Source organism: Acipenser ruthenus, unplaced genomic scaffold, assembly GCF_902713425.1.
Source record: "Acipenser ruthenus unplaced genomic scaffold, fAciRut3.2 maternal haplotype, whole genome shotgun sequence".
NCBI lineage: Eukaryota > Metazoa > Chordata > Actinopteri > Acipenseriformes > Acipenseridae > Acipenser > Acipenser ruthenus.
In genome coordinates, this window is record NW_026708679.1 from 1 (window position 1) to 13989 (window position 13989).

General features: G+C 44.7%; 63 non-coding genes across 63 annotated transcripts; all 63 read right to left on the minus strand.

The window, feature by feature from the left end:
• Positions 1-153: 153 nt before the first annotated feature.
• On the minus strand, positions 154-272 carry LOC131735217 (5S ribosomal RNA). Its single transcript, XR_009327357.1, has one exon. It is a non-coding gene; the product is annotated as a 5S ribosomal RNA (ribosomal RNA).
• A 100-nt stretch (positions 273-372) lies between these two features.
• LOC131735329 (5S ribosomal RNA) lies at positions 373-491 on the minus strand. The gene has a single exon (XR_009327469.1). It is a non-coding gene; the product is annotated as a 5S ribosomal RNA (ribosomal RNA).
• A 100-nt stretch (positions 492-591) lies between these two features.
• Positions 592-710, minus strand: LOC131735370 (5S ribosomal RNA). Its single transcript, XR_009327504.1, has one exon. It is a non-coding gene; the product is annotated as a 5S ribosomal RNA (ribosomal RNA).
• A 100-nt stretch (positions 711-810) lies between these two features.
• LOC131735381 (5S ribosomal RNA) lies at positions 811-929 on the minus strand. Its single transcript, XR_009327515.1, has one exon. It is a non-coding gene; the product is annotated as a 5S ribosomal RNA (ribosomal RNA).
• A 100-nt stretch (positions 930-1029) lies between these two features.
• LOC131735392 (5S ribosomal RNA) lies at positions 1030-1148 on the minus strand. Its single transcript, XR_009327526.1, has one exon. It is a non-coding gene; the product is annotated as a 5S ribosomal RNA (ribosomal RNA).
• Positions 1149-1248: 100 nt separating this feature from the next.
• LOC131735223 (5S ribosomal RNA) lies at positions 1249-1367 on the minus strand. The gene has a single exon (XR_009327363.1). It is a non-coding gene; the product is annotated as a 5S ribosomal RNA (ribosomal RNA).
• Positions 1368-1481: 114 nt separating this feature from the next.
• Positions 1482-1600, minus strand: LOC131735234 (5S ribosomal RNA). The gene has a single exon (XR_009327374.1). It is a non-coding gene; the product is annotated as a 5S ribosomal RNA (ribosomal RNA).
• A 100-nt stretch (positions 1601-1700) lies between these two features.
• Positions 1701-1819, minus strand: LOC131735245 (5S ribosomal RNA). Its single transcript, XR_009327385.1, has one exon. It is a non-coding gene; the product is annotated as a 5S ribosomal RNA (ribosomal RNA).
• Positions 1820-1932: 113 nt separating this feature from the next.
• LOC131735257 (5S ribosomal RNA) lies at positions 1933-2051 on the minus strand. The gene has a single exon (XR_009327396.1). It is a non-coding gene; the product is annotated as a 5S ribosomal RNA (ribosomal RNA).
• A 100-nt stretch (positions 2052-2151) lies between these two features.
• LOC131735268 (5S ribosomal RNA) lies at positions 2152-2270 on the minus strand. Its single transcript, XR_009327407.1, has one exon. It is a non-coding gene; the product is annotated as a 5S ribosomal RNA (ribosomal RNA).
• Positions 2271-2370: 100 nt separating this feature from the next.
• On the minus strand, positions 2371-2489 carry LOC131735279 (5S ribosomal RNA). Its single transcript, XR_009327418.1, has one exon. It is a non-coding gene; the product is annotated as a 5S ribosomal RNA (ribosomal RNA).
• A 100-nt stretch (positions 2490-2589) lies between these two features.
• On the minus strand, positions 2590-2708 carry LOC131735290 (5S ribosomal RNA). Its single transcript, XR_009327429.1, has one exon. It is a non-coding gene; the product is annotated as a 5S ribosomal RNA (ribosomal RNA).
• Positions 2709-2808: 100 nt separating this feature from the next.
• Positions 2809-2927, minus strand: LOC131735301 (5S ribosomal RNA). Its single transcript, XR_009327440.1, has one exon. It is a non-coding gene; the product is annotated as a 5S ribosomal RNA (ribosomal RNA).
• A 100-nt stretch (positions 2928-3027) lies between these two features.
• LOC131735312 (5S ribosomal RNA) lies at positions 3028-3146 on the minus strand. The gene has a single exon (XR_009327452.1). It is a non-coding gene; the product is annotated as a 5S ribosomal RNA (ribosomal RNA).
• A 100-nt stretch (positions 3147-3246) lies between these two features.
• On the minus strand, positions 3247-3365 carry LOC131735323 (5S ribosomal RNA). The gene has a single exon (XR_009327463.1). It is a non-coding gene; the product is annotated as a 5S ribosomal RNA (ribosomal RNA).
• Positions 3366-3465: 100 nt separating this feature from the next.
• On the minus strand, positions 3466-3584 carry LOC131735335 (5S ribosomal RNA). The gene has a single exon (XR_009327475.1). It is a non-coding gene; the product is annotated as a 5S ribosomal RNA (ribosomal RNA).
• Positions 3585-3684: 100 nt separating this feature from the next.
• Positions 3685-3803, minus strand: LOC131735346 (5S ribosomal RNA). The gene has a single exon (XR_009327486.1). It is a non-coding gene; the product is annotated as a 5S ribosomal RNA (ribosomal RNA).
• A 100-nt stretch (positions 3804-3903) lies between these two features.
• Positions 3904-4022, minus strand: LOC131735357 (5S ribosomal RNA). The gene has a single exon (XR_009327496.1). It is a non-coding gene; the product is annotated as a 5S ribosomal RNA (ribosomal RNA).
• Positions 4023-4122: 100 nt separating this feature from the next.
• LOC131735363 (5S ribosomal RNA) lies at positions 4123-4241 on the minus strand. The gene has a single exon (XR_009327497.1). It is a non-coding gene; the product is annotated as a 5S ribosomal RNA (ribosomal RNA).
• Positions 4242-4341: 100 nt separating this feature from the next.
• LOC131735364 (5S ribosomal RNA) lies at positions 4342-4460 on the minus strand. Its single transcript, XR_009327498.1, has one exon. It is a non-coding gene; the product is annotated as a 5S ribosomal RNA (ribosomal RNA).
• A 100-nt stretch (positions 4461-4560) lies between these two features.
• On the minus strand, positions 4561-4679 carry LOC131735365 (5S ribosomal RNA). The gene has a single exon (XR_009327499.1). It is a non-coding gene; the product is annotated as a 5S ribosomal RNA (ribosomal RNA).
• A 100-nt stretch (positions 4680-4779) lies between these two features.
• On the minus strand, positions 4780-4898 carry LOC131735366 (5S ribosomal RNA). Its single transcript, XR_009327500.1, has one exon. It is a non-coding gene; the product is annotated as a 5S ribosomal RNA (ribosomal RNA).
• Positions 4899-4998: 100 nt separating this feature from the next.
• Positions 4999-5117, minus strand: LOC131735367 (5S ribosomal RNA). Its single transcript, XR_009327501.1, has one exon. It is a non-coding gene; the product is annotated as a 5S ribosomal RNA (ribosomal RNA).
• A 100-nt stretch (positions 5118-5217) lies between these two features.
• LOC131735368 (5S ribosomal RNA) lies at positions 5218-5336 on the minus strand. Its single transcript, XR_009327502.1, has one exon. It is a non-coding gene; the product is annotated as a 5S ribosomal RNA (ribosomal RNA).
• Positions 5337-5436: 100 nt separating this feature from the next.
• LOC131735369 (5S ribosomal RNA) lies at positions 5437-5555 on the minus strand. Its single transcript, XR_009327503.1, has one exon. It is a non-coding gene; the product is annotated as a 5S ribosomal RNA (ribosomal RNA).
• Positions 5556-5655: 100 nt separating this feature from the next.
• Positions 5656-5774, minus strand: LOC131735371 (5S ribosomal RNA). Its single transcript, XR_009327505.1, has one exon. It is a non-coding gene; the product is annotated as a 5S ribosomal RNA (ribosomal RNA).
• A 100-nt stretch (positions 5775-5874) lies between these two features.
• LOC131735372 (5S ribosomal RNA) lies at positions 5875-5993 on the minus strand. The gene has a single exon (XR_009327506.1). It is a non-coding gene; the product is annotated as a 5S ribosomal RNA (ribosomal RNA).
• Positions 5994-6093: 100 nt separating this feature from the next.
• LOC131735373 (5S ribosomal RNA) lies at positions 6094-6212 on the minus strand. The gene has a single exon (XR_009327507.1). It is a non-coding gene; the product is annotated as a 5S ribosomal RNA (ribosomal RNA).
• A 100-nt stretch (positions 6213-6312) lies between these two features.
• LOC131735374 (5S ribosomal RNA) lies at positions 6313-6431 on the minus strand. Its single transcript, XR_009327508.1, has one exon. It is a non-coding gene; the product is annotated as a 5S ribosomal RNA (ribosomal RNA).
• Positions 6432-6531: 100 nt separating this feature from the next.
• Positions 6532-6650, minus strand: LOC131735375 (5S ribosomal RNA). The gene has a single exon (XR_009327509.1). It is a non-coding gene; the product is annotated as a 5S ribosomal RNA (ribosomal RNA).
• Positions 6651-6750: 100 nt separating this feature from the next.
• Positions 6751-6869, minus strand: LOC131735376 (5S ribosomal RNA). Its single transcript, XR_009327510.1, has one exon. It is a non-coding gene; the product is annotated as a 5S ribosomal RNA (ribosomal RNA).
• Positions 6870-6969: 100 nt separating this feature from the next.
• On the minus strand, positions 6970-7088 carry LOC131735377 (5S ribosomal RNA). The gene has a single exon (XR_009327511.1). It is a non-coding gene; the product is annotated as a 5S ribosomal RNA (ribosomal RNA).
• Positions 7089-7188: 100 nt separating this feature from the next.
• LOC131735378 (5S ribosomal RNA) lies at positions 7189-7307 on the minus strand. Its single transcript, XR_009327512.1, has one exon. It is a non-coding gene; the product is annotated as a 5S ribosomal RNA (ribosomal RNA).
• A 100-nt stretch (positions 7308-7407) lies between these two features.
• Positions 7408-7526, minus strand: LOC131735379 (5S ribosomal RNA). Its single transcript, XR_009327513.1, has one exon. It is a non-coding gene; the product is annotated as a 5S ribosomal RNA (ribosomal RNA).
• Positions 7527-7626: 100 nt separating this feature from the next.
• On the minus strand, positions 7627-7745 carry LOC131735380 (5S ribosomal RNA). Its single transcript, XR_009327514.1, has one exon. It is a non-coding gene; the product is annotated as a 5S ribosomal RNA (ribosomal RNA).
• A 100-nt stretch (positions 7746-7845) lies between these two features.
• On the minus strand, positions 7846-7964 carry LOC131735382 (5S ribosomal RNA). Its single transcript, XR_009327516.1, has one exon. It is a non-coding gene; the product is annotated as a 5S ribosomal RNA (ribosomal RNA).
• A 100-nt stretch (positions 7965-8064) lies between these two features.
• On the minus strand, positions 8065-8183 carry LOC131735383 (5S ribosomal RNA). Its single transcript, XR_009327517.1, has one exon. It is a non-coding gene; the product is annotated as a 5S ribosomal RNA (ribosomal RNA).
• A 100-nt stretch (positions 8184-8283) lies between these two features.
• Positions 8284-8402, minus strand: LOC131735384 (5S ribosomal RNA). Its single transcript, XR_009327518.1, has one exon. It is a non-coding gene; the product is annotated as a 5S ribosomal RNA (ribosomal RNA).
• Positions 8403-8502: 100 nt separating this feature from the next.
• On the minus strand, positions 8503-8621 carry LOC131735385 (5S ribosomal RNA). Its single transcript, XR_009327519.1, has one exon. It is a non-coding gene; the product is annotated as a 5S ribosomal RNA (ribosomal RNA).
• A 100-nt stretch (positions 8622-8721) lies between these two features.
• On the minus strand, positions 8722-8840 carry LOC131735386 (5S ribosomal RNA). Its single transcript, XR_009327520.1, has one exon. It is a non-coding gene; the product is annotated as a 5S ribosomal RNA (ribosomal RNA).
• A 100-nt stretch (positions 8841-8940) lies between these two features.
• LOC131735387 (5S ribosomal RNA) lies at positions 8941-9059 on the minus strand. The gene has a single exon (XR_009327521.1). It is a non-coding gene; the product is annotated as a 5S ribosomal RNA (ribosomal RNA).
• A 100-nt stretch (positions 9060-9159) lies between these two features.
• Positions 9160-9278, minus strand: LOC131735388 (5S ribosomal RNA). Its single transcript, XR_009327522.1, has one exon. It is a non-coding gene; the product is annotated as a 5S ribosomal RNA (ribosomal RNA).
• A 100-nt stretch (positions 9279-9378) lies between these two features.
• On the minus strand, positions 9379-9497 carry LOC131735389 (5S ribosomal RNA). The gene has a single exon (XR_009327523.1). It is a non-coding gene; the product is annotated as a 5S ribosomal RNA (ribosomal RNA).
• A 100-nt stretch (positions 9498-9597) lies between these two features.
• On the minus strand, positions 9598-9716 carry LOC131735390 (5S ribosomal RNA). Its single transcript, XR_009327524.1, has one exon. It is a non-coding gene; the product is annotated as a 5S ribosomal RNA (ribosomal RNA).
• A 100-nt stretch (positions 9717-9816) lies between these two features.
• On the minus strand, positions 9817-9935 carry LOC131735391 (5S ribosomal RNA). The gene has a single exon (XR_009327525.1). It is a non-coding gene; the product is annotated as a 5S ribosomal RNA (ribosomal RNA).
• A 100-nt stretch (positions 9936-10035) lies between these two features.
• Positions 10036-10154, minus strand: LOC131735393 (5S ribosomal RNA). The gene has a single exon (XR_009327527.1). It is a non-coding gene; the product is annotated as a 5S ribosomal RNA (ribosomal RNA).
• A 100-nt stretch (positions 10155-10254) lies between these two features.
• LOC131735394 (5S ribosomal RNA) lies at positions 10255-10373 on the minus strand. Its single transcript, XR_009327528.1, has one exon. It is a non-coding gene; the product is annotated as a 5S ribosomal RNA (ribosomal RNA).
• A 100-nt stretch (positions 10374-10473) lies between these two features.
• Positions 10474-10592, minus strand: LOC131735395 (5S ribosomal RNA). The gene has a single exon (XR_009327529.1). It is a non-coding gene; the product is annotated as a 5S ribosomal RNA (ribosomal RNA).
• A 100-nt stretch (positions 10593-10692) lies between these two features.
• On the minus strand, positions 10693-10811 carry LOC131735396 (5S ribosomal RNA). The gene has a single exon (XR_009327530.1). It is a non-coding gene; the product is annotated as a 5S ribosomal RNA (ribosomal RNA).
• Positions 10812-10911: 100 nt separating this feature from the next.
• On the minus strand, positions 10912-11030 carry LOC131735397 (5S ribosomal RNA). The gene has a single exon (XR_009327531.1). It is a non-coding gene; the product is annotated as a 5S ribosomal RNA (ribosomal RNA).
• A 100-nt stretch (positions 11031-11130) lies between these two features.
• LOC131735218 (5S ribosomal RNA) lies at positions 11131-11249 on the minus strand. Its single transcript, XR_009327358.1, has one exon. It is a non-coding gene; the product is annotated as a 5S ribosomal RNA (ribosomal RNA).
• Positions 11250-11349: 100 nt separating this feature from the next.
• On the minus strand, positions 11350-11468 carry LOC131735219 (5S ribosomal RNA). The gene has a single exon (XR_009327359.1). It is a non-coding gene; the product is annotated as a 5S ribosomal RNA (ribosomal RNA).
• Positions 11469-11568: 100 nt separating this feature from the next.
• Positions 11569-11687, minus strand: LOC131735220 (5S ribosomal RNA). Its single transcript, XR_009327360.1, has one exon. It is a non-coding gene; the product is annotated as a 5S ribosomal RNA (ribosomal RNA).
• A 100-nt stretch (positions 11688-11787) lies between these two features.
• On the minus strand, positions 11788-11906 carry LOC131735221 (5S ribosomal RNA). The gene has a single exon (XR_009327361.1). It is a non-coding gene; the product is annotated as a 5S ribosomal RNA (ribosomal RNA).
• A 114-nt stretch (positions 11907-12020) lies between these two features.
• On the minus strand, positions 12021-12139 carry LOC131735222 (5S ribosomal RNA). Its single transcript, XR_009327362.1, has one exon. It is a non-coding gene; the product is annotated as a 5S ribosomal RNA (ribosomal RNA).
• A 100-nt stretch (positions 12140-12239) lies between these two features.
• Positions 12240-12358, minus strand: LOC131735224 (5S ribosomal RNA). The gene has a single exon (XR_009327364.1). It is a non-coding gene; the product is annotated as a 5S ribosomal RNA (ribosomal RNA).
• A 100-nt stretch (positions 12359-12458) lies between these two features.
• Positions 12459-12577, minus strand: LOC131735225 (5S ribosomal RNA). The gene has a single exon (XR_009327365.1). It is a non-coding gene; the product is annotated as a 5S ribosomal RNA (ribosomal RNA).
• A 100-nt stretch (positions 12578-12677) lies between these two features.
• LOC131735226 (5S ribosomal RNA) lies at positions 12678-12796 on the minus strand. The gene has a single exon (XR_009327366.1). It is a non-coding gene; the product is annotated as a 5S ribosomal RNA (ribosomal RNA).
• Positions 12797-12896: 100 nt separating this feature from the next.
• Positions 12897-13015, minus strand: LOC131735227 (5S ribosomal RNA). Its single transcript, XR_009327367.1, has one exon. It is a non-coding gene; the product is annotated as a 5S ribosomal RNA (ribosomal RNA).
• A 100-nt stretch (positions 13016-13115) lies between these two features.
• On the minus strand, positions 13116-13234 carry LOC131735228 (5S ribosomal RNA). Its single transcript, XR_009327368.1, has one exon. It is a non-coding gene; the product is annotated as a 5S ribosomal RNA (ribosomal RNA).
• Positions 13235-13334: 100 nt separating this feature from the next.
• LOC131735229 (5S ribosomal RNA) lies at positions 13335-13453 on the minus strand. The gene has a single exon (XR_009327369.1). It is a non-coding gene; the product is annotated as a 5S ribosomal RNA (ribosomal RNA).
• A 100-nt stretch (positions 13454-13553) lies between these two features.
• On the minus strand, positions 13554-13672 carry LOC131735230 (5S ribosomal RNA). Its single transcript, XR_009327370.1, has one exon. It is a non-coding gene; the product is annotated as a 5S ribosomal RNA (ribosomal RNA).
• Positions 13673-13772: 100 nt separating this feature from the next.
• On the minus strand, positions 13773-13891 carry LOC131735231 (5S ribosomal RNA). Its single transcript, XR_009327371.1, has one exon. It is a non-coding gene; the product is annotated as a 5S ribosomal RNA (ribosomal RNA).
• Positions 13892-13989: the final 98 nt, after the last annotated feature.

Here is a 13989-nt window from a genome sequence, read left to right on the forward strand (position 1 = left end):
AGCTTCTGAGATCAGACGAGATCAGGCTTATTCAAGGTGGTGTGGCCGCAGGCGATTGCTGTTCTGCTTTCATGACTTTTATGTTTAGTGAGCTGGGGGTGATTCCTCCAAAATTTCCTTTTGTCCTCCACACATTTCAATTGTAAAATGTAATGCCTGCAGCACTTGATATTCCCAGGTGGTCTCCCATCCAAGTACTAACCAAGCCCAACATTGCTTAGCTTCTGAGATCAGACGAGATCAGGCTTATTCAAGGTGGTGTGGCCGCAGGCGATTGCATTTCTGCTTTCATGACTTTTATGTTTAGTGAGCTGGGGGTGATTCCTCCAAAATTTCCTTTTGTCCTCCACACATTTCAATTGTAAAATGTAATGCCTGCAGCACTTGATATTCCCAGGTGGTCTCCCATCCAAGTACTAACCAAGCCCAACATTGCTTAGCTTCTGAGATCAGACGAGATCAGGCTTATTCAAGGTGGTGTGGCCGCAGGCGATTGCTGTTCTGCTTTCATGACTTTTATGTTTAGTGAGCTGGGGGTGATTCCTCCAAAATTTCCTTTTGTCCTCCACACATTTCAATTGTAAAATGTAATGCCTGCAGCACTTGATATTCCCAGGTGGTCTCCCATCCAAGTACTAACCAAGCCCAACATTGCTTAGCTTCTGAGATCAGACGAGATCAGGCTTATTCAAGGTGGTGTGGCCGCAGGCGATTGCATTTCTGCTTTCATGACTTTTATGTTTAGTGAGCTGGGGGTGATTCCTCCAAAATTTCCTTTTGTCCTCCACACATTTCAATTGTAAAATGTAATGCCTGCAGCACTTGATATTCCCAGGTGGTCTCCCATCCAAGTACTAACCAAGCCCAACATTGCTTAGCTTCTGAGATCAGACGAGATCAGGCTTATTCAAGGTGGTGTGGCCGCAGGCGATTGCATTTCTGCTTTCATGACTTTTATGTTTAGTGAGCTGGGGGTGATTCCTCCAAAATTTCCTTTTGTCCTCCACACATTTCAATTGTAAAATGTAATGCCTGCAGCACTTGATATTCCCAGGTGGTCTCCCATCCAAGTACTAACCAAGCCCAACATTGCTTAGCTTCTGAGATCAGACGAGATCAGGCTTATTCAAGGTGGTGTGGCCGCAGGCGATTGCATTTCTGCTTTCATGACTTTTATGTTTAGTGAGCTGGGGGTGATTCCTCCAAAATTTCCTTTTGTCCTCCACACATTTCAATTGTAAAAAGTAATGCCTGCAGCACTTGATATTCCCAGGTGGTCTCCCATCCAAGTACTAACCAAGCCCAACATTGCTTAGCTTCTGAGATCAGACGAGATCAGGCTTATTCAAGGTGGTGTGGCCGCAGGCGATTGCATTTCTGCTTTCATGACTTTTATGTTTAGTGAGCTGGGGGTGATTCCTCCAAAATTTCCTTTTGTCCTCCACACATTTCAATTGTAAAATGTAATTACAAAAATGTAATGCCTGCAGCACTTGATATTCCCAGGTGGTCTCCCATCCAAGTACTAACCAAGCCCAACATTGCTTAGCTTCTGAGATCAGACGAGATCAGGCTTATTCAAGGTGGTGTGGCCGCAGGCGATTGCATTTCTGCTTTCATGACTTTTATGTTTAGTGAGCTGGGGGTGATTCCTCCAAAATTTCCTTTTGTCCTCCACACAATTCAATTGTAAAATGTAATGCCTGCAGCACTTGATATTCCCAGGTGGTCTCCCATCCAAGTACTAACCAAGCCCAACATTGCTTAGCTTCTGAGATCAGACGAGATCAGGCTTATTCAAGGTGGTGTGGCCGCAGGCGATTGCATTTCTGCTTTCATGACTTTTATGTTTAGTGAGCTGGGGGTGATTCCTCCAAAATTTCCTTTTGTCCTCCACACATTTCAATTGTAAAATGTAATTACAAAATGTAATGCCTGCAGCACTTGATATTCCCAGGTGGTCTCCCATCCAAGTACTAACCAAGCCCAACATTGCTTAGCTTCTGAGATCAGACGAGATCAGGCTTATTCAAGGTGGTGTGGCCGCAGGCGATTGCATTTCTGCTTTCATGACTTTTATGTTTAGTGAGCTGGGGGTGATTCCTCCAAAATTTCCTTTTGTCCTCCACACAATTCAATTGTAAAATGTAATGCCTGCAGCACTTGATATTCCCAGGTGGTCTCCCATCCAAGTACTAACCAAGCCCAACATTGCTTAGCTTCTGAGATCAGACGAGATCAGGCTTATTCAAGGTGGTGTGGCCGCAGGCGATTGCATTTCTGCTTTCATGACTTTTATGTTTAGTGAGCTGGGGGTGATTCCTCCAAAATTTCCTTTTGTCCTCCACACATTTCAATTGTAAAATGTAATGCCTGCAGCACTTGATATTCCCAGGTGGTCTCCCATCCAAGTACTAACCAAGCCCAACATTGCTTAGCTTCTGAGATCAGACGAGATCAGGCTTATTCAAGGTGGTGTGGCCGCAGGCGATTGCATTTCTGCTTTCATGACTTTTATGTTTAGTGAGCTGGGGGTGATTCCTCCAAAATTTCCTTTTGTCCTCCACACATTTCAATTGTAAAATGTAATGCCTGCAGCACTTGATATTCCCAGGTGGTCTCCCATCCAAGTACTAACCAAGCCCAACATTGCTTAGCTTCTGAGATCAGACGAGATCAGGCTTATTCAAGGTGGTGTGGCCGCAGGCGATTGCATTTCTGCTTTCATGACTTTTATGTTTAGTGAGCTGGGGGTGATTCCTCCAAAATTTCCTTTTGTCCTCCACACATTTCAATTGTAAAATGTAATGCCTGCAGCACTTGATATTCCCAGGTGGTCTCCCATCCAAGTACTAACCAAGCCCAACATTGCTTAGCTTCTGAGATCAGACGAGATCAGGCTTATTCAAGGTGGTGTGGCCGCAGGCGATTGCATTTCTGCTTTCATGACTTTTATGTTTAGTGAGCTGGGGGTGATTCCTCCAAAATTTCCTTTTGTCCTCCACACATTTCAATTGTAAAATGTAATGCCTGCAGCACTTGATATTCCCAGGTGGTCTCCCATCCAAGTACTAACCAAGCCCAACATTGCTTAGCTTCTGAGATCAGACGAGATCAGGCTTATTCAAGGTGGTGTGGCCGCAGGCGATTGCATTTCTGCTTTCATGACTTTTATGTTTAGTGAGCTGGGGGTGATTCCTCCAAAATTTCCTTTTGTCCTCCACACATTTCAATTGTAAAATGTAATGCCTGCAGCACTTGATATTCCCAGGTGGTCTCCCATCCAAGTACTAACCAAGCCCAACATTGCTTAGCTTCTGAGATCAGACGAGATCAGGCTTATTCAAGGTGGTGTGGCCGCAGGCGATTGCATTTCTGCTTTCATGACTTTTATGTTTAGTGAGCTGGGGGTGATTCCTCCAAAATTTCCTTTTGTCCTCCACACATTTCAATTGTAAAATGTAATGCCTGCAGCACTTGATATTCCCAGGTGGTCTCCCATCCAAGTACTAACCAAGCCCAACATTGCTTAGCTTCTGAGATCAGACGAGATCAGGCTTATTCAAGGTGGTGTGGCCGCAGGCGATTGCATTTCTGCTTTCATGACTTTTATGTTTAGTGAGCTGGGGGTGATTCCTCCAAAATTTCCTTTTGTCCTCCACACATTTCAATTGTAAAATGTAATGCCTGCAGCACTTGATATTCCCAGGTGGTCTCCCATCCAAGTACTAACCAAGCCCAACATTGCTTAGCTTCTGAGATCAGACGAGATCAGGCTTATTCAAGGTGGTGTGGCCGCAGGCGATTGCATTTCTGCTTTCATGACTTTTATGTTTAGTGAGCTGGGGGTGATTCCTCCAAAATTTCCTTTTGTCCTCCACACATTTCAATTGTAAAATGTAATGCCTGCAGCACTTGATATTCCCAGGTGGTCTCCCATCCAAGTACTAACCAAGCCCAACATTGCTTAGCTTCTGAGATCAGACGAGATCAGGCTTATTCAAGGTGGTGTGGCCGCAGGCGATTGCATTTCTGCTTTCATGACTTTTATGTTTAGTGAGCTGGGGGTGATTCCTCCAAAATTTCCTTTTGTCCTCCACACATTTCAATTGTAAAATGTAATGCCTGCAGCACTTGATATTCCCAGGTGGTCTCCCATCCAAGTACTAACCAAGCCCAACATTGCTTAGCTTCTGAGATCAGACGAGATCAGGCTTATTCAAGGTGGTGTGGCCGCAGGCGATTGCATTTCTGCTTTCATGACTTTTATGTTTAGTGAGCTGGGGGTGATTCCTCCAAAATTTCCTTTTGTCCTCCACACATTTCAATTGTAAAATGTAATGCCTGCAGCACTTGATATTCCCAGGTGGTCTCCCATCCAAGTACTAACCAAGCCCAACATTGCTTAGCTTCTGAGATCAGACGAGATCAGGCTTATTCAAGGTGGTGTGGCCGCAGGCGATTGCATTTCTGCTTTCATGACTTTTATGTTTAGTGAGCTGGGGGTGATTCCTCCAAAATTTCCTTTTGTCCTCCACACATTTCAATTGTAAAATGTAATGCCTGCAGCACTTGATATTCCCAGGTGGTCTCCCATCCAAGTACTAACCAAGCCCAACATTGCTTAGCTTCTGAGATCAGACGAGATCAGGCTTATTCAAGGTGGTGTGGCCGCAGGCGATTGCATTTCTGCTTTCATGACTTTTATGTTTAGTGAGCTGGGGGTGATTCCTCCAAAATTTCCTTTTGTCCTCCACACATTTCAATTGTAAAATGTAATGCCTGCAGCACTTGATATTCCCAGGTGGTCTCCCATCCAAGTACTAACCAAGCCCAACATTGCTTAGCTTCTGAGATCAGACGAGATCAGGCTTATTCAAGGTGGTGTGGCCGCAGGCGATTGCATTTCTGCTTTCATGACTTTTATGTTTAGTGAGCTGGGGGTGATTCCTCCAAAATTTCCTTTTGTCCTCCACACATTTCAATTGTAAAATGTAATGCCTGCAGCACTTGATATTCCCAGGTGGTCTCCCATCCAAGTACTAACCAAGCCCAACATTGCTTAGCTTCTGAGATCAGACGAGATCAGGCTTATTCAAGGTGGTGTGGCCGCAGGCGATTGCATTTCTGCTTTCATGACTTTTATGTTTAGTGAGCTGGGGGTGATTCCTCCAAAATTTCCTTTTGTCCTCCACACATTTCAATTGTAAAATGTAATGCCTGCAGCACTTGATATTCCCAGGTGGTCTCCCATCCAAGTACTAACCAAGCCCAACATTGCTTAGCTTCTGAGATCAGACGAGATCAGGCTTATTCAAGGTGGTGTGGCCGCAGGCGATTGCATTTCTGCTTTCATGACTTTTATGTTTAGTGAGCTGGGGGTGATTCCTCCAAAATTTCCTTTTGTCCTCCACACATTTCAATTGTAAAATGTAATGCCTGCAGCACTTGATATTCCCAGGTGGTCTCCCATCCAAGTACTAACCAAGCCCAACATTGCTTAGCTTCTGAGATCAGACGAGATCAGGCTTATTCAAGGTGGTGTGGCCGCAGGCGATTGCATTTCTGCTTTCATGACTTTTATGTTTAGTGAGCTGGGGGTGATTCCTCCAAAATTTCCTTTTGTCCTCCACACATTTCAATTGTAAAATGTAATGCCTGCAGCACTTGATATTCCCAGGTGGTCTCCCATCCAAGTACTAACCAAGCCCAACATTGCTTAGCTTCTGAGATCAGACGAGATCAGGCTTATTCAAGGTGGTGTGGCCGCAGGCGATTGCATTTCTGCTTTCATGACTTTTATGTTTAGTGAGCTGGGGGTGATTCCTCCAAAATTTCCTTTTGTCCTCCACACATTTCAATTGTAAAATGTAATGCCTGCAGCACTTGATATTCCCAGGTGGTCTCCCATCCAAGTACTAACCAAGCCCAACATTGCTTAGCTTCTGAGATCAGACGAGATCAGGCTTATTCAAGGTGGTGTGGCCGCAGGCGATTGCATTTCTGCTTTCATGACTTTTATGTTTAGTGAGCTGGGGGTGATTCCTCCAAAATTTCCTTTTGTCCTCCACACATTTCAATTGTAAAATGTAATGCCTGCAGCACTTGATATTCCCAGGTGGTCTCCCATCCAAGTACTAACCAAGCCCAACATTGCTTAGCTTCTGAGATCAGACGAGATCAGGCTTATTCAAGGTGGTGTGGCCGCAGGCGATTGCATTTCTGCTTTCATGACTTTTATGTTTAGTGAGCTGGGGGTGATTCCTCCAAAATTTCCTTTTGTCCTCCACACATTTCAATTGTAAAATGTAATGCCTGCAGCACTTGATATTCCCAGGTGGTCTCCCATCCAAGTACTAACCAAGCCCAACATTGCTTAGCTTCTGAGATCAGACGAGATCAGGCTTATTCAAGGTGGTGTGGCCGCAGGCGATTGCATTTCTGCTTTCATGACTTTTATGTTTAGTGAGCTGGGGGTGATTCCTCCAAAATTTCCTTTTGTCCTCCACACATTTCAATTGTAAAATGTAATGCCTGCAGCACTTGATATTCCCAGGTGGTCTCCCATCCAAGTACTAACCAAGCCCAACATTGCTTAGCTTCTGAGATCAGACGAGATCAGGCTTATTCAAGGTGGTGTGGCCGCAGGCGATTGCATTTCTGCTTTCATGACTTTTATGTTTAGTGAGCTGGGGGTGATTCCTCCAAAATTTCCTTTTGTCCTCCACACATTTCAATTGTAAAATGTAATGCCTGCAGCACTTGATATTCCCAGGTGGTCTCCCATCCAAGTACTAACCAAGCCCAACATTGCTTAGCTTCTGAGATCAGACGAGATCAGGCTTATTCAAGGTGGTGTGGCCGCAGGCGATTGCATTTCTGCTTTCATGACTTTTATGTTTAGTGAGCTGGGGGTGATTCCTCCAAAATTTCCTTTTGTCCTCCACACATTTCAATTGTAAAATGTAATGCCTGCAGCACTTGATATTCCCAGGTGGTCTCCCATCCAAGTACTAACCAAGCCCAACATTGCTTAGCTTCTGAGATCAGACGAGATCAGGCTTATTCAAGGTGGTGTGGCCGCAGGCGATTGCATTTCTGCTTTCATGACTTTTATGTTTAGTGAGCTGGGGGTGATTCCTCCAAAATTTCCTTTTGTCCTCCACACATTTCAATTGTAAAATGTAATGCCTGCAGCACTTGATATTCCCAGGTGGTCTCCCATCCAAGTACTAACCAAGCCCAACATTGCTTAGCTTCTGAGATCAGACGAGATCAGGCTTATTCAAGGTGGTGTGGCCGCAGGCGATTGCATTTCTGCTTTCATGACTTTTATGTTTAGTGAGCTGGGGGTGATTCCTCCAAAATTTCCTTTTGTCCTCCACACATTTCAATTGTAAAATGTAATGCCTGCAGCACTTGATATTCCCAGGTGGTCTCCCATCCAAGTACTAACCAAGCCCAACATTGCTTAGCTTCTGAGATCAGACGAGATCAGGCTTATTCAAGGTGGTGTGGCCGCAGGCGATTGCATTTCTGCTTTCATGACTTTTATGTTTAGTGAGCTGGGGGTGATTCCTCCAAAATTTCCTTTTGTCCTCCACACATTTCAATTGTAAAATGTAATGCCTGCAGCACTTGATATTCCCAGGTGGTCTCCCATCCAAGTACTAACCAAGCCCAACATTGCTTAGCTTCTGAGATCAGACGAGATCAGGCTTATTCAAGGTGGTGTGGCCGCAGGCGATTGCATTTCTGCTTTCATGACTTTTATGTTTAGTGAGCTGGGGGTGATTCCTCCAAAATTTCCTTTTGTCCTCCACACATTTCAATTGTAAAATGTAATGCCTGCAGCACTTGATATTCCCAGGTGGTCTCCCATCCAAGTACTAACCAAGCCCAACATTGCTTAGCTTCTGAGATCAGACGAGATCAGGCTTATTCAAGGTGGTGTGGCCGCAGGCGATTGCATTTCTGCTTTCATGACTTTTATGTTTAGTGAGCTGGGGGTGATTCCTCCAAAATTTCCTTTTGTCCTCCACACATTTCAATTGTAAAATGTAATGCCTGCAGCACTTGATATTCCCAGGTGGTCTCCCATCCAAGTACTAACCAAGCCCAACATTGCTTAGCTTCTGAGATCAGACGAGATCAGGCTTATTCAAGGTGGTGTGGCCGCAGGCGATTGCATTTCTGCTTTCATGACTTTTATGTTTAGTGAGCTGGGGGTGATTCCTCCAAAATTTCCTTTTGTCCTCCACACATTTCAATTGTAAAATGTAATGCCTGCAGCACTTGATATTCCCAGGTGGTCTCCCATCCAAGTACTAACCAAGCCCAACATTGCTTAGCTTCTGAGATCAGACGAGATCAGGCTTATTCAAGGTGGTGTGGCCGCAGGCGATTGCATTTCTGCTTTCATGACTTTTATGTTTAGTGAGCTGGGGGTGATTCCTCCAAAATTTCCTTTTGTCCTCCACACATTTCAATTGTAAAATGTAATGCCTGCAGCACTTGATATTCCCAGGTGGTCTCCCATCCAAGTACTAACCAAGCCCAACATTGCTTAGCTTCTGAGATCAGACGAGATCAGGCTTATTCAAGGTGGTGTGGCCGCAGGCGATTGCATTTCTGCTTTCATGACTTTTATGTTTAGTGAGCTGGGGGTGATTCCTCCAAAATTTCCTTTTGTCCTCCACACATTTCAATTGTAAAATGTAATGCCTGCAGCACTTGATATTCCCAGGTGGTCTCCCATCCAAGTACTAACCAAGCCCAACATTGCTTAGCTTCTGAGATCAGACGAGATCAGGCTTATTCAAGGTGGTGTGGCCGCAGGCGATTGCATTTCTGCTTTCATGACTTTTATGTTTAGTGAGCTGGGGGTGATTCCTCCAAAATTTCCTTTTGTCCTCCACACATTTCAATTGTAAAATGTAATGCCTGCAGCACTTGATATTCCCAGGTGGTCTCCCATCCAAGTACTAACCAAGCCCAACATTGCTTAGCTTCTGAGATCAGACGAGATCAGGCTTATTCAAGGTGGTGTGGCCGCAGGCGATTGCATTTCTGCTTTCATGACTTTTATGTTTAGTGAGCTGGGGGTGATTCCTCCAAAATTTCCTTTTGTCCTCCACACATTTCAATTGTAAAATGTAATGCCTGCAGCACTTGATATTCCCAGGTGGTCTCCCATCCAAGTACTAACCAAGCCCAACATTGCTTAGCTTCTGAGATCAGACGAGATCAGGCTTATTCAAGGTGGTGTGGCCGCAGGCGATTGCATTTCTGCTTTCATGACTTTTATGTTTAGTGAGCTGGGGGTGATTCCTCCAAAATTTCCTTTTGTCCTCCACACATTTCAATTGTAAAATGTAATGCCTGCAGCACTTGATATTCCCAGGTGGTCTCCCATCCAAGTACTAACCAAGCCCAACATTGCTTAGCTTCTGAGATCAGACGAGATCAGGCTTATTCAAGGTGGTGTGGCCGCAGGCGATTGCATTTCTGCTTTCATGACTTTTATGTTTAGTGAGCTGGGGGTGATTCCTCCAAAATTTCCTTTTGTCCTCCACACATTTCAATTGTAAAATGTAATGCCTGCAGCACTTGATATTCCCAGGTGGTCTCCCATCCAAGTACTAACCAAGCCCAACATTGCTTAGCTTCTGAGATCAGACGAGATCAGGCTTATTCAAGGTGGTGTGGCCGCAGGCGATTGCATTTCTGCTTTCATGACTTTTATGTTTAGTGAGCTGGGGGTGATTCCTCCAAAATTTCCTTTTGTCCTCCACACATTTCAATTGTAAAATGTAATGCCTGCAGCACTTGATATTCCCAGGTGGTCTCCCATCCAAGTACTAACCAAGCCCAACATTGCTTAGCTTCTGAGATCAGACGAGATCAGGCTTATTCAAGGTGGTGTGGCCGCAGGCGATTGCATTTCTGCTTTCATGACTTTTATGTTTAGTGAGCTGGGGGTGATTCCTCCAAAATTTCCTTTTGTCCTCCACACATTTCAATTGTAAAATGTAATGCCTGCAGCACTTGATATTCCCAGGTGGTCTCCCATCCAAGTACTAACCAAGCCCAACATTGCTTAGCTTCTGAGATCAGACGAGATCAGGCTTATTCAAGGTGGTGTGGCCGCAGGCGATTGCATTTCTGCTTTCATGACTTTTATGTTTAGTGAGCTGGGGGTGATTCCTCCAAAATTTCCTTTTGTCCTCCACACATTTCAATTGTAAAATGTAATGCCTGCAGCACTTGATATTCCCAGGTGGTCTCCCATCCAAGTACTAACCAAGCCCAACATTGCTTAGCTTCTGAGATCAGACGAGATCAGGCTTATTCAAGGTGGTGTGGCCGCAGGCGATTGCATTTCTGCTTTCATGACTTTTATGTTTAGTGAGCTGGGGGTGATTCCTCCAAAATTTCCTTTTGTCCTCCACACATTTCAATTGTAAAATGTAATGCCTGCAGCACTTGATATTCCCAGGTGGTCTCCCATCCAAGTACTAACCAAGCCCAACATTGCTTAGCTTCTGAGATCAGACGAGATCAGGCTTATTCAAGGTGGTGTGGCCGCAGGCGATTGCATTTCTGCTTTCATGACTTTTATGTTTAGTGAGCTGGGGGTGATTCCTCCAAAATTTCCTTTTGTCCTCCACACATTTCAATTGTAAAATGTAATGCCTGCAGCACTTGATATTCCCAGGTGGTCTCCCATCCAAGTACTAACCAAGCCCAACATTGCTTAGCTTCTGAGATCAGACGAGATCAGGCTTATTCAAGGTGGTGTGGCCGCAGGCGATTGCATTTCTGCTTTCATGACTTTTATGTTTAGTGAGCTGGGGGTGATTCCTCCAAAATTTCCTTTTGTCCTCCACACATTTCAATTGTAAAATGTAATGCCTGCAGCACTTGATATTCCCAGGTGGTCTCCCATCCAAGTACTAACCAAGCCCAACATTGCTTAGCTTCTGAGATCAGACGAGATCAGGCTTATTCAAGGTGGTGTGGCCGCAGGCGATTGCATTTCTGCTTTCATGACTTTTATGTTTAGTGAGCTGGGGGTGATTCCTCCAAAATTTCCTTTTGTCCTCCACACATTTCAATTGTAAAATGTAATGCCTGCAGCACTTGATATTCCCAGGTGGTCTCCCATCCAAGTACTAACCAAGCCCAACATTGCTTAGCTTCTGAGATCAGACGAGATCAGGCTTATTCAAGGTGGTGTGGCCGCAGGCGATTGCATTTCTGCTTTCATGACTTTTATGTTTAGTGAGCTGGGGGTGATTCCTCCAAAATTTCCTTTTGTCCTCCACACATTTCAATTGTAAAATGTAATGCCTGCAGCACTTGATATTCCCAGGTGGTCTCCCATCCAAGTACTAACCAAGCCCAACATTGCTTAGCTTCTGAGATCAGACGAGATCAGGCTTATTCAAGGTGGTGTGGCCGCAGGCGATTGCATTTCTGCTTTCATGACTTTTATGTTTAGTGAGCTGGGGGTGATTCCTCCAAAATTTCCTTTTGTCCTCCACACATTTCAATTGTAAAATGTAATGCCTGCAGCACTTGATATTCCCAGGTGGTCTCCCATCCAAGTACTAACCAAGCCCAACATTGCTTAGCTTCTGAGATCAGACGAGATCAGGCTTATTCAAGGTGGTGTGGCCGCAGGCGATTGCATTTCTGCTTTCATGACTTTTATGTTTAGTGAGCTGGGGGTGATTCCTCCAAAATTTCCTTTTGTCCTCCACACATTTCAATTGTAAAATGTAATGCCTGCAGCACTTGATATTCCCAGGTGGTCTCCCATCCAAGTACTAACCAAGCCCAACATTGCTTAGCTTCTGAGATCAGACGAGATCAGGCTTATTCAAGGTGGTGTGGCCGCAGGCGATTGCATTTCTGCTTTCATGACTTTTATGTTTAGTGAGCTGGGGGTGATTCCTCCAAAATTTCCTTTTGTCCTCCACACATTTCAATTGTAAAATGTAATTACAAAAATGTAATGCCTGCAGCACTTGATATTCCCAGGTGGTCTCCCATCCAAGTACTAACCAAGCCCAACATTGCTTAGCTTCTGAGATCAGACGAGATCAGGCTTATTCAAGGTGGTGTGGCCGCAGGCGATTGCATTTCTGCTTTCATGACTTTTATGTTTAGTGAGCTGGGGGTGATTCCTCCAAAATTTCCTTTTGTCCTCCACACATTTCAATTGTAAAATGTAATGCCTGCAGCACTTGATATTCCCAGGTGGTCTCCCATCCAAGTACTAACCAAGCCCAACATTGCTTAGCTTCTGAGATCAGACGAGATCAGGCTTATTCAAGGTGGTGTGGCCGCAGGCGATTGCATTTCTGCTTTCATGACTTTTATGTTTAGTGAGCTGGGGGTGATTCCTCCAAAATTTCCTTTTGTCCTCCACACATTTCAATTGTAAAATGTAATGCCTGCAGCACTTGATATTCCCAGGTGGTCTCCCATCCAAGTACTAACCAAGCCCAACATTGCTTAGCTTCTGAGATCAGACGAGATCAGGCTTATTCAAGGTGGTGTGGCCGCAGGCGATTGCATTTCTGCTTTCATGACTTTTATGTTTAGTGAGCTGGGGGTGATTCCTCCAAAATTTCCTTTTGTCCTCCACACATTTCAATTGTAAAATGTAATGCCTGCAGCACTTGATATTCCCAGGTGGTCTCCCATCCAAGTACTAACCAAGCCCAACATTGCTTAGCTTCTGAGATCAGACGAGATCAGGCTTATTCAAGGTGGTGTGGCCGCAGGCGATTGCATTTCTGCTTTCATGACTTTTATGTTTAGTGAGCTGGGGGTGATTCCTCCAAAATTTCCTTTTGTCCTCCACACATTTCAATTGTAAAATGTAATGCCTGCAGCACTTGATATTCCCAGGTGGTCTCCCATCCAAGTACTAACCAAGCCCAACATTGCTTAGCTTCTGAGATCAGACGAGATCAGGCTTATTCAAGGTGGTGTGGCCGCAGGCGATTGCATTTCTGCTTTCATGACTTTTATGTTTAGTGAGCTGGGGGTGATTCCTCCAAAATTTCCTTTTGTCCTCCACACATTTCAATTGTAAAATGTAATGCCTGCAGCACTTGATATTCCCAGGTGGTCTCCCATCCAAGTACTAACCAAGCCCAACATTGCTTAGCTTCTGAGATCAGACGAGATCAGGCTTATTCAAGGTGGTGTGGCCGCAGGCGATTGCATTTCTGCTTTCATGACTTTTATGTTTAGTGAGCTGGGGGTGATTCCTCCAAAATTTCCTTTTGTCCTCCACACATTTCAATTGTAAAATGTAATGCCTGCAGCACTTGATATTCCCAGGTGGTCTCCCATCCAAGTACTAACCAAGCCCAACATTGCTTAGCTTCTGAGATCAGACGAGATCAGGCTTATTCAAGGTGGTGTGGCCGCAGGCGATTGCATTTCTGCTTTCATGACTTTTATGTTTAGTGAGCTGGGGGTGATTCCTCCAAAATTTCCTTTTGTCCTCCACACATTTCAATTGTAAAATGTAATGCCTGCAGCACTTGATATTCCCAGGTGGTCTCCCATCCAAGTACTAACCAAGCCCAACATTGCTTAGCTTCTGAGATCAGACGAGATCAGGCTTATTCAAGGTGGTGTGGCCGCAGGCGATTGCATTTCTGCTTTCATGACTTTTATGTTTAGTGAGCTGGGGGTGATTCCTCCAAAATTTCCTTTTGTCCTCCACACATTTCAATTGTAAAATGTAATGCCTGCAGCACTTGATATTCCCAGGTGGTCTCCCATCCAAGTACTAACCAAGCCCAACATTGCTTAGCTTCTGAGATCAGACGAGATCAGGCTTATTCAAGGTGGTGTGGCCGCAGGCGATTGCATTTCTGCTTTCATGACTTTTATGTTTAGTGAGCTGGGGGTGATTCCTCCAAAATTTCCTTTTGTCCTCCACACATTTCAATTGTAAAATGT